Source organism: Lygodium microphyllum, chromosome 8 (assembly GCF_053477565.2).
Source record: "Lygodium microphyllum isolate KBCC chromosome 8, Lygodium_microphyllum_v1.1.10, whole genome shotgun sequence".
Taxonomy (NCBI): Eukaryota; Viridiplantae; Streptophyta; class Polypodiopsida; order Schizaeales; family Lygodiaceae; genus Lygodium; species Lygodium microphyllum.
In genome coordinates this window covers 41,986,610-42,000,282 of record NC_141142.1, presented here as the reverse complement: position 1 = coordinate 42,000,282, position 13,673 = coordinate 41,986,610, and positions in this window count along the sequence as shown.

The window sequence follows — 13,673 nt, the reverse complement described above, 5'->3', positions numbered from 1 at the left end:
TGTGCACATACAATAGCTTCGCGCACTATAAGGCTATAAATGAAATAAATAATTCCACTTGTGTGTATATACAATAGCTCCATGATGTAGAAGCATCTAATAACAATTGTGTACATACAATGGCTTTATGCTATAGATGCATCTCGTAGTAATAATAATCATTGCACACTAAAATGTGCTCCATAGAAAATAATCAATCTTCATGGCAATGTTTAATAATATGCTTGCCATAATATAAGCCACATTAATTTTCTACCATCTATCTACTAGGTAGAATGCGAAGTAGTGTCTCATGCGGCAAAGAGGCAAACAAAAATTTACAAAAAGAAAGAAAGAAAGGTTATCTTATTTTCATAATAATTATCATAACATGTAGCATTAGTGATTACTTTAGTGGAGTCATATTTCTTCACCCCTAGGAAGGAGCTCTATGAGATTGAATATACATTTTGGTTTGAAGATATCAAAGGACAAGTGGGGTCTTCGTTCTTTCATATGCTAAACAATGGGTGGATGTACTTTATAACAAAATTTGTCATTAGGGAGAATATGGACTCAAAAAGCTCCCTTTAGCTTAAAAGTTAATGCCTCTCCTAATGACAATAGATTTGAGGTGGAACAATTAGAGAAGGTGTGATATACATATTTTATCCACTCTCTTTTTTGCCTTATCCCTAGCACTTATAAACTTGTCTCCTTATGTCCCCTTTATCCCCCTCCCCCTTCTCCCTCCCGCATCCATGTGATCCAACATTTAAAATCCCTCTTCTCCCCCCTAAAAAGGACTTTCCTCATCCATAAAATCTCATCTTATTTCGTGTATAGTCAAAAAAAGCATTTATTGGTATCTTTTTGCAAGACATACTTCTAGTTTGGTCATTCTCTTACCTCCATTTCACAAATCTTCTCATCTTTCTAAGCTCTCACATTCGTAGCCATACAATCCCTAGCTTCTCCCAATCACAGCCACACAACCCCCAACTTCTCTATTTCTTCCATGGTCATTCTCTTATCTTCATTTCACAAATATTCTCATCTTTCTATTCACACACAGTCATAGCCACATAGCCCCCAACTTCTCCCAACCATAGCCACACAACACCCAGCCTCTCTCTTTCTTTCATGGTCATTCTCTTATCTCTATTCCACAAATCTTATAATCTTTCTATGCTCACATAGCCATAGCCAGACAACCGCGAGCTTCTCCAAGCCATAGCTACACAACACCTAGCTTCTCTCATTCTTCCATCTCCATATCTACCACCATTTTGAAGTATTATTACTTGCAATCCTCTCCTTCTAAGTAGTGTTATTCTCAAATCCATTCCAATGGCATCTAATGTCGGCCAAGGTGACCATGTGATTCCATATCTACTATCTATGTACACAATACAAAGAATGATCATGGAAAATTGAAATGAGTATGTTCGAGAAGGATTCATGGGTTTACATGCATCTTCAACAATAGGGTCTCATCAAGTTCGTCATGGTGGACTACTACAAAGCCATTGGAAGGGCAAAGTGCTTGGGTTTCGGGAGGCTCAAGATGGTGGTCTTATTGCATCAGTTTAACATGTGTACGGTGTGAAGGACTTGAAACTACCTCTTGGGATTACTTGACAATTCATCCCCTCGAATTATAAGCCACTCCTTTCATGTTCTTAACTTTTCATATGTTATTGACGTTTTCACTTTTTCTCTCCTATCAAACAAATTTCCTATGAATCTTGTTGAGGATTAGCCTTTGAGAAGCTTGTCTAGGCATACAAAGCTCTACATGTTGATGTGGGTGAGACAATGATGATCAGAAAGTCATCGCAGTATCTACTAGATCATAATATTTTCTTATATATATATATATATATATATATATATATATATATATATATACACCTATATTAGTTAATTCATAAGATTTTCTTGAATTGCTTCCTTGTCCATCTCTCAATTCTTTGGAATGGCCCATTTCAGATGAGTGGAGCCTCGGTTGGTCTTCAAAATGCAACCATTTATATGGCATTTACCTTATACTGAAATAGTACTTTCCACAACTTCACTCCATTTTACCCATCATAGACAATGCGCATGCCTTGGAATGCGTGCCTATAATGCAAAATGAAAATGTTATGTTGGAGTGTGATGATCCAATTGATCCATGTCAAGAGGATTGTATTGATAGGGACATAAGTACTTGCATTGCCGAATTGAATAGGATACTTGGAAATATTGAAGATGGCCTTCCAACATGTACAAGAGAAATTGACATGCCCATTAGAGAGGGCATAGGGCAAGTATGCAAATGCCACACAAACAAGACTAGGGCATGGAAAGAAAGCAACAGATACAAGTGCACAAGATATCAATTACACATTTAACCAACCTAGCAAGCATGCACGTGTGATCGGTGTTTTGAGGCGCAAGCACCAAAGAGGGAGAAGTGTGTGTGGTTTCCTAATAGGCATCGTATTTATTGCCCTCATTGCTACTCCAAGACATTGTTGTTGGACCCTTCAGTTACATTGGCTTGCCACACATGCCATGCCTTACTTCCACTATCCCAAAGGCACACCCCTGATTGTTCCCATGCCCAACTCATTGGGAGGGTTGTGCAATTAGTCGATGCTAGCCACACCTTCCCATGCACAATCACCTCTTATGCCATGGGGCTTCACAATATCACTCACATGAAACAATGGGATGTATCTTCTAATGAGAGGGTATCTCCAATTGATCAAAGTCACATTACTTAGCTTCTTAATAATGCAAAAAGACCCCTTCTTCCAAGGTGCTAGCTTAAGTGAAAAATCCCAAAGTTCTTCAAACATTGCTTCTAGGTCTTAAGATAGCACCATCAAAACTCTCAAAAGATTAACCCCAAGTTATACTTGTTAGGCTCCTTTTGTTGCTATTGTGCCCATTGGATATTCTCTCAAACTTGCCTCAAAAGCTTATCCATTTTCACAATTAGTTGATTGGTTAAATGTTTTCTAGTAGACGAAAAGTGGTAATGAACCATGGCAATCATGATACAATTGGAATTCTATGTGTACCCATTAGTTTGTGAGTGAAAAGCCATAGAGAATCCTAACTTTGTGCCTAGGCCATTGAAAAAAACCTTTCAAAATCCATAAGTGAAACTATGATTAGACACAATTCTCTTTAATAAGCCATGCACTTGGAATATCTCTTTGAGGATATGTTGAGCAACTTCCATCTCATCCACGTTGGATTTGCATGGAATCAAGCTTGCTTGTTGAGCCTGTCCACCATTGTTGGCATGGTATCATTCCAAATCAATTTTGCTTTAGAAGGCTAATATAGAAATCCATTAAAGTCTCTTCCTAAGGAAATTTAGAATAGACAATGATTGTAGCTTCCTCGGCACCTTGCAATTTGCAATTATTTGGTTTTTTGAGGTTTGACATACATAGCATCCCCTAATATATAAGTGAACAACTTGCTCCATTTGTGACAAAAAAAATGTTGCAAATGATTCTCAAGTGTGGGACCTTCACCATAGTGCCCCATAGTAGGTGCATCTTTCACCTCTTGAAGAACATTAGCTATATAAGACCATACAGTAATAAGGCCATTAGGAAAATTATGGACTCAAAAAGGACCTCGTAAAAATTGATTAGGAATCCTTAATCTTGGATTAGTCCCTCTTCTCAATGGTCATCATTGCATACCTTTTTGTCCCTTGCCCCCCTACATTCTTAAGATCCACTCTATTTCTTGATGGTGGATCCTATCTACAAAGGAAGGGGGTCTCCATTTGTTTTCACCCTTATAACTAGCCTTTTTTATACTCAGACCACCACTCTTTCAAAAGTGCCACATCATGAATCCAAACTTATTTTTTCTCCAAAAAATGATATTTTATTTTTTCACAAATTCAAAACTTACCCAATATTGCAAGTTAAAATACTCATTTTCTATATGTTTTTTTGTATTAAGTACTCTCCAAATTAGTGCATCTTATAGATGGGACCACCACTCTTCCAAAAGTGCCAAATTAGTAACTTGTATGTATATTTTTTCTAAAAAATACTTTTTAAAAAATATTTTTTTTTTCATAAGGTACCCAATCATATTGCAAGTTGAAATACTCATTTTCTATACACTTTTTTGTAGCAAACTTTATGCTTCACTACTTCTCCTAAGTGCCACATTAGTAGGATAGACTAATTATGATCCCAAAAAGTGATTGTTTTCTATACACTTTTTTGTAGCAAACTTTATGCTTCACTACTTCTCCTAAGTGCCACATTAGTAGGATAGACTAATTATGATCCCAAAAAGTGATTGTTTTTCTCTGCTTTCAAAGCATGGTCTTTTTCATCTCTAATGGTGCCTAATCATATTATATATGTATCTAAGCATTTTTAATGTCCTCTAACACTTTGAAATCAATACTATACAAAAAACTTAATCTACTCCATTTCCTCTCTTACCTAACATTTCTTAATGGAACCACTTAGGGAGACAAGTAATTGTAAGAGAAATGTGGATTTGCATATCCATGTAGATGAAGAGTATGCTATTACAAAGTCCCCTTATAGTAAGTATGACCTAGGTGTAACAACTACTTCCTAATATCGTTAAGAGAAAAAAAAAAACTAATATTTGGATAGATGGTTCTTTGTATCCTAATGACCCCTAGCACTAGGCTAAATCCACCTTTCAATTACACTTCTTCGTTGCTCACCTTTATTGGGGATGGCAAGAAGGGTTTACTAGGTTATTGCAAATGCTAAGGTGAAAATATTATATACATCAATATTATATAACACTCATTAATACTCACTACTATCTTAAGGTTCTTTAAATGTGTTACAAAAAGCCCTACAAGATCAAGATATCAAAGTGCAAAAACTTGAAGGAGAATTGAAGTAGTGTAAAGACAATGAACAAGAGATAGCAAAGGACATACAAATAAATTCAACTTTGGACGAGGAGAATGCTTCAGTAAAATCACTTTTGGTGCAAACAGAGAAGGATAAGAACATTATAGAAGCAATGATACAAGAAAAATTCCATAGGTTGTAAGAAAAGAACATGTCGATTACTACTAATGCTATCACTATCCTTGAATGGTGCACAAGAAACATGTGTGCAAGCGTTAAAGTTTGTTATTTCCTATTGAAAGATAATCTAAAATTACTACATTCCCTAAAAATATATCTATTTTAAAGATTTTTTTTTTGGTAATGCTAGAGTCTAAGATGAGGGTCAGTAGATGGAGCTTCAAAAGGCTTCCTTAAAATGCAAGCATTTAGTTGGAATTTCGAGAGACCCTCAAGTTGAGCTCTCTACCTTACTACTTTAGCTAAGGTTCTTATGTATGTTCTTAATAGTTTGTATGAAGAATAAGTTCAAATAGCATGTGATATAGTCAAGGTTAGTCAACAAGGGTACGATGCCATATATAGTATGATAGCAAATACATTGGCTTGTAGCAAAATAAAGCACATGATTTTGCATCGTTCATTTTGTTTTAGAGCTATACAATGAGTGTGAAATATATCCATGCCAATTCAATAGAGGAATATCTTTTCATCATTGACAAAATGGAAGTGGAGAGAACTAAAGCTGGAAAGATTTCTTATAAGTATGGTAACTTAAACAATATGTTTGTTGACTTAGTCAAGTTGCAATATACCATGGCTCATTTCTACAAGGTGCAATGGTCAAAAGTATTGACTTGTCCTAATGTAATATTAAGGATTCAATAAAATACACTCATTTCTACTAAGTTTGTTCAAACTATAATTACTAAGTTTTGTTTCAACCTTGGAGTTTATTAGAGCAAGCTTGAAAAATGTCAAATCATAAAGAAATGAAGTTGGAGATGCTAGGTCTTACATGAATGAATTACACCATGGCCTATGCAAAAGATATCATGCTTGCTTGACCATTTAGCCTGTAGTTGAAAAAAGAAAATTTGGTGGCTAGCAGTAGTTGAAGTGCCCAAGGAGACCCATAATGTTCTCTCTTGGATCTTCTAATATACTCCATATTTGAATATAATTTCCAATCAAATAGGTAGTGAGAAGCTCTATGCGGAAGGAATCTAAAGAATTCAATGTTTATTGGCACTTGCAATCTCAAGACACTGAAGTGTATGTTCAATTTTGACACTAAGGCATCGATGTCATTACCTTGTTCATTTTGCATGAAAACGAAGAATTCTTTTGAGGCTATGGATAATGCTACGTGGAAGGGAAAAGCACTGGCTTGTAATAGAAAGGTACTACCAAATAGAACACACCTTGACAAGAATTGGAAATCCTATTTCCAATTAACATTGAGAATGTCCATTTTTGCATTTTGCATTGTCTCATGCACATACTTGACAAGTTATTGAAGTTGCATATCAATTATGTATACACAATGACCTCTAGACTTGAAGGAGCCATTGAGAAAGTCAAGGAGCTATTAAATTCATTATATGTATATAGAAGCAAGGTTAAGATTAAAAAGGACCAAAAAACATCACGCCTAACTTATAACTTAGCATAGAAAATATCAATGAGTGGAACAAGGTTGAAGAGATTCTTGAGCAATATAACTGGAAGCCATCCAAGTTAAAGTGGGACTTATGAAAAGATTTGTGCAAATGTACTAAAAATTTGGAAAGACATCCTAGATGTAAGAATGGTCGGGTGGGATGAAAGTTTGACATTCTTTTGATAATCTAGTGTGTATAATACTTAAACCATCAATAGATTGTTTTGCTTAAGGTGAATTTCATACAATAGACAATGATTGTACAAAGTTAGCTGTCAATGCATGGGAAGAAACCAATATCACCACTACATGGTACATCTTCAACTCTACTACTTGCATGCTCTTATATATTTTTATAATTTGACATTTCAAATCTAATGTCAATGCTCCATATCTTTTTAGCACATATTATATGCTCATGGATTATATTTTTTGGAGAGTATGGGTCTTTGGAAATGTGGAGTATCCAAGTTATGGAGAAATCTCATTAATGGGCTTGTGGTACATATTTCAAGAACACTTGTCATGAAGGTGGTCTTGCCAAGAAAAGCTACCTTGTAGAAATCTTGGATTGGTTTTATAAATGTACATCTCATTGCTCCATCACATTAGAGAATGCTAAGGCTACCACATTGGCCAGATCTCTTAGGCAAGAAATTCATGCATATAATAAGCAAAGGTAGAAAAACACATATGGAATGAATACATATGTAGCATGGTGCATGACAAGGTGAAGGGAAGGGTCAAAATGGGCACATATATAAAATCGTGTGTGAAACCCCTTAAAATCTAATACTAGGTCTCATATAAATAGAGCTCTTTCAGTTCATTTCTTATTTTATACTTCTATTGCTATTTTTTCTTCTCCTCTTCTAATTCACCTCATGGCTCACACCAAGCAAACCGTGCAACAATATCTTGGGTAAGTTACTCAATGATTGTACAAAGCGAGTGATGTAGAGAATATACATATCTATGTGAAATTTGTGCCAAGCGAGTGAGCATCATACAAATAGACATGAAATTCAATAGAAGGATAAGAGGGGAGGGAGATTAGCAATGTTAAGGACTTAGAGTTTTTGTAATATATACGACGGCAATGCAATGCACTTTGTAAACTTTGATATGTAATGAAAACTCTTTGTTCTTTATTCAGCCTCAAATGTCCCATACTCTATTTGTTTATGATGGTGTAATTTTCAATTTGGATTGTTAATTGAAAACTCAATGATTAAGTAGAATGAGTACTCAATTAGGGCAGTTAGCCAGTCAGTTTTTCTTCTTTTGGGTATTTTGGGACAAAACTAAGCTACTTGGCCTGTCAAATAATAAACATTTTTGTTATAATTTTTATTATATTTTATTATCTTTTGTACTCTAAAAATATTTACATGTACTATATAACATGGGTTCCTAAAGGACTTAAATATTATGGCAGTTGAATACCAAAAGAATATAAAATATTTTGAAGAGATAGATTGCAAGAAAAATATTTTTGTATTATATTGGAGAGTACTTGATATTTTAGTACATGTTTTAGATCATTTTCTTGCACTTGATTTTCTCGTGGGTGGGCATGCATATCTTCTTGGCCTCAAGTAGCAACCCAATATTGATGGTTTCCTAAATGGCTACGTGGTTGGCCCATATGACTTTTCCAATACTCATAGCTTATAGCATCCGTCTGTGTAGGCATGTAACAAATATATGCTTCACCAACTTTTTTTTCACAAGAATTATTGTGTGCATATTTAGGGTGATGATGGAAGCACGTAGTACTTTTGACAAGTCCTTTAAGATAGAAAATTGAGTCCACCCACTGACGGCGGTGCAACTAGCTTGGACAACGGCTATATCACTAGTGGAGATTTGGCCAATGTAATGCCATATCAAGACATCCTTCTTGAACACTCTCCACCCCTCCTGGAGATTTGCAAAGTCATCCATGTCAAGCACAGCCTACATTGACAAGAAGTTAGCTCAAAATAGTATGCATTGTAAAACAAAATGTTTAGATGGACTATTGCTACACTTACTTCTTGCTTGGCATTGAAAGAAACCTCTAAGGGTTTTGCAAGTCCAAACTTGACTTAGACTTATTGGTCAAGGGAGCTTGCTGCTCCTCTAGGGGTACATGTCCTACCATAAAGCTGGCTTGCACTACTTCAAACTCTTGGGTTCCAACTATGGCATGCCACACCAAGTCGATGGCATCTCCAAGAGCCCTGCGTATACCCTATACATCTTGAAGGTTTGAGTTTTTGTACTTCATAGGTAGATCATCAGACAACATAAGGAAAAATTCATTAGTGATTACTATCATTGATAATGCCTCATCCTTCCTTACTTCAAAAAACTTCCCTTTCACCCTCACCTTCCTCTTTGGCATTGTTCAATGGTGAAGGCTTTGGGTTAGGAATATCTTTCACTGCTCTCCCCACCTACTCTCTTCAACCCTCACTATGATTGCAAGGGGTCTTCACTTTCATTGAGTAACAAAATAAAGGTAGTTGTCTAAGAGAGGTAGTCGGTGCCATGTTGATCAATGTTATATTCCATGACCTACCAAGGAGTGAGGTGTTTGAAGTAGGCAAGGGTGAGATTCACATAAAAGGGACCTAGTCATTTGCAAAATGCCTTTGTGCCATCGATATATTTCAAGAGATTGTAGGGCACTCACTCGTTGATGGAATCCTCAAAGCGGACAATGAACTCTAGAAGGTATGTATTCATGTAATTGATAGGGTACTACAAGCTTAGACCATGCCACTATACCGTATCATACTATCTGATATTGGGACAAAAGACCTAGTAGAGGTCTGATCTCCTAGCAAAGTCCATGCCTTGAAGAAATGGCATGAAGGTGGCAAATGTGTGATCTATCAGGGGAAGAGGAGTGTAAAAGGCAAGTGCAAGGGTATTGGGGAATGAAGTGATTGGAGAGTTAGAAAATGAAAACGAGACCAAAAGCAAATGGTCTTAATAGGCAATGAAGTTAAATTTTTTGTTTTAAAAAATATATTAAATTTTTTTAATAGATTTTTTAAAAGTAAAAAAATAAAATCACAAAAATCCAGTGTATACAATGTCAATGAATCTAAAATACAATAAAGAATCAAAAAATAAAATCGCTCAATCTATTGATCATAAATTTGTGATACATTGTTTGTCTCCACACAAATTCTAACTTTTTGCAAAGCACTCGATACCATATACTTTTTCTCTATTCTTTTGCCCATCTCAAAGGAAAAACAAATTAATAAGATTTGAAATATAAGTGTCCCAACCAAAACAAAATAATTCCAATACTAAACAAACTCACCTTTCTACCAGACAAATAAGAATGTTAAAGCTCTCTACATAAATAAATACTTCCCATTAATATAAGATACTCCCACAGATTTAGGAGACTTAAGTAATCGCTCACCATGATTGAATCAATTATTCCACCTAGCATATGAATTTTAATATCAAATTATTGTCCCATGTATTCTGTGGACTCAAAGGAAATCCATTGGCCTGTTGTTGATAGGCTTTAGAAGTTTTTGATGCCAAATCAAGTGTTACTTCACAAATACATGAAGGGTACATGGAGGAAGGAGATCCAAGATTTGGTCAAGTTTTAGGATTACCCCATGCATGAGGCCATATGATTTAATGAATCTTAGTTTAATGATGACTCTCTATCTTTGCTTTGAATGTACCAAGAGGCTACATGATTAGGGATAGCCAAAGTTCTAATGGGGAAGAACACAATGCATCTAGGCACTACCTACATACATATGCTTATACATCAAGTAGGCGGTGGTGGGCGGATTATGTGGCAAGAGAGAAACATAGGTAATAGGATAATATGAGAGTTGGATCATCTGTTGAGCCACCACCAATAATATATGGTGATGTAGTTCAATGTAATGGAAACAAATCGTTTTTGACTCAAGGAATAAAAGGGGCTATGAACAAAAAACAAAGGGCATGATAATCATAATCAATGATTGTGGTGGCTTGTGATAAATGGAATCTTTTTCACCTTTTGCTTGTGCTTAGTGCGAGGGATATTAAGAGAGAAGTCCAGACTAGAGGACTAGTGTTTGTGAGTTTAGTGGATCAGAGACAAGCATGCATCGTAGAAGAGCTATCTTAGATTAGATAATGTGGTATCTTTGAGGATTCAAAGTGAAGTATTAGTTGATGCTTGGACTTTCGAAAATGTTACTTAAATGAAATCTCTATTTCTTAATAGAACTAAGATGTGAGGATCTCTTTTCCATTTCTCAGATTTTCTCATATTTCATTGAAGTGTGCATTGGGATTGTGTCTCACAATTTTTGGTCCTCAGTCAAGTCTATCACTTTCCGAGAGAGAGAGAGAGAGAGAGAGAGAGAGAGAGAGAGAGAGAGAGAGAGAGAGAGAGAGAGAGAGAGAGAGAGAGAGAGAGAGAGAGAGAGAGAGAGAGAGAGAGAGAGAGAGAGAGAGAGAGAGAGAGAGAGAGAGAGAGAGAGAGAGAGAGAGAGAGAGAGAGAGAGAGAGAGAGAGAGAGAGAGAGTGTGTGTGTGTGTGTGTGTGTGTGTGTTGGGGGGGGCAATGATGGGTTGTAGGTCGTGGGTGGAACATCTGTTTCACTACGGTAACACTTGAGAGCATAAGGACCACCACATATAGCAAAGGTTTTCTTTAGATGTAGGGGTTATTTTAGGCAATCCACAAGGAATGGGCAATGTGTGTACATTCTTTTGTTGCAATAGATTCATAAGCATAGATAGTTAACTAATGGCACCATTTCCAAATCAAAACCTTGAAAGTATTCTTAAATCTATGCATGGGATACTACATATGGCAAGGGTCTCTTGAAGTTGTCAAGGTCTACTCAAGCAAAATTTTGATACAACAACAAGTTGGCAACGTGAAAGCTTTATGGCAATGTTGCAACTAATTGGCAACCTAAAAGTTATATGAGCAATAATTGTTTCTATTCGAAGGGTTATTGGGTCTAGTAAGGATTACCATTAGGTGTAAGAGGAGGCATTACAGGGAATCCATGATTTCTAATGCACAAAGAGGATCATAATTGGTAAGTTCATAAGCAATTCATGATGATGCAACGGTTTCATAACCTGGAAGTTCTTGGGCTAATAATGTTGCTAAGATTGAAAGCTAAAGCTTTCTTAAATGGAAACAAGTATTGCTATAGTCAACTAGGGTTGCTAATTTTTGGCACAAAGAATGTACGATGTATGTACATTTTTGATCCCACAATAGTTTATGAACCTTGAAAGTACAATGTATGTACATGTAAAAATTTACTAATCCTAAAGGTGTTTGTCAAGTATATGCATGAGAGCTCTTAGGTAGTCAGGGATTTTGGATGGAGCAAGGGTCATTGGGAATGGGCAATTGCATGAAGTAAGGGTTTTCTACAACCATGTTAAGGTCTCCAATGTGTGATTATGAGGAAGGAGAGTTACTTTGGTTTCTCTTTTGTATATCTTTGAATCAAATTGGATATATCTCCTTAAATTAGATTGATCTCATATTTTTGAATCAAATTGGTTGCATCTCTTTGAATCAAGCCGATTACTCAATAGGAGTGCACCTTCTTTTAAGGAAAAAGAGTTCATTCACAATTCAATGGAGCAACTGAAGAGGAGACTATAAACTCACAGAAGTGATCTTAATATCTTGTACAATAGTAGCTTTATGCATTTTACAATGTTTTATGGTAAGTTTGTATTGCCTCTTGGGTAGATGCGATTGTCAAGAGGCCGATGGGTGAGAGTGCATTGAAGCCTATATGCAAGGGGCATGTGTTGTGGTGGATTCCCTCTTGCAAAGATAAAGTTGAGAAGAGGGCAGTGCATGAGACTATGTAAGAGCCTATGGAAGAGGTAGGGTTGGGGTGGATGAGAATACAACAAATGACAAGGGCGCAACAATGCTTATGGTGAGGGCCCCATGGAGGATGACATCCCCTACCACCAGTGTGGAAGCATTGGTTTTCCTAAGGTGTCCAACTAATCAAAGAGCTTGTTTGCATTGTGGTTAGAGTATACAATGCCAGATGATGCCTTATGTCACATTTACATAGTTGATCCTATATGGGACCCTCTAGTTGGCAACAATGGAAGTACACATGGGCATGCCCTTCTTTTAATTTGAAAGATGAAGCATGACCTTGAAAGGATGGAGTAGCATGAACTTCCATGGCTCAATAAAGTGAAGCAAGAGACATGCTTTCTATAGCTCATTATATGTAGTAGTGTCACCCTCAATTTGATTTCACCAATAGAGGTTGATGTGGCATGAAAGGGAGTATTCATGGGACTCAAACCAATGTGACAAAGATGTGTCTTGGGCATGTAAAGTAGCCCTAAATGTTATTTGGATATGCCAACCACTAACAACAATCTAGGAGTTTCCCTAGGTTTTAGCATAGCTAGGGGCTCAAGCCTAGATGAAAAAGATTGGTCAATGCTAGGATTACTTATGTCTTCGGGGTTTTCATGTTTCTCCTCTTGAGGCTTTGCTGCTATTATGCCATAGTTTTCCTCGGATGTGACTGGTATAGTTTTGTCACCCCATTGTGACAGTGTTGTATCCACTCTTGATTGGTCAATGCAAGTTGAGGTTTCACCGCTATTAGGAGAGATGGCAATGGGTTCATTTGTGGGTGAACTCAATGCTTTATTCCCGAGCTCTTCAGTGCTCTTGGTCTCGATCTTCTTGGCGTCTACAACCACTTGCAATTGCCATTGTTTTTGTTGTTTTCTCTTCTTTTTCTTGGGCAATGGAGGTGTATCCTTTAAAGACTTAGGACCCTGGACTAGGTCAGTCGTTGATGTGCTTGGTTGGGCCTCAACATTCTCTTTCTTTAGTGTGTCCCCATAGGACATAGCTGCAGCCTGCTCAACGGCCTCGCTAGGTTGTGAGGATACAACTGCCTCTCTTGGCTTGCTTATCTTTATCACCATCAAAGAGATCATCAACATCATCAACATCTTTAGCATGATCAGAACCATCAATTTAGGCATCTATCTCAACTGTATCATGTGGGAAAGAAGATGGATTCAACTTGAACAAATAGTCTTCAATCAATTCAGGATATCGAGACTTGGGATATTCATACAATCCTGCCAAAAAAAATCCTATCCTAGATTTATGAAAGA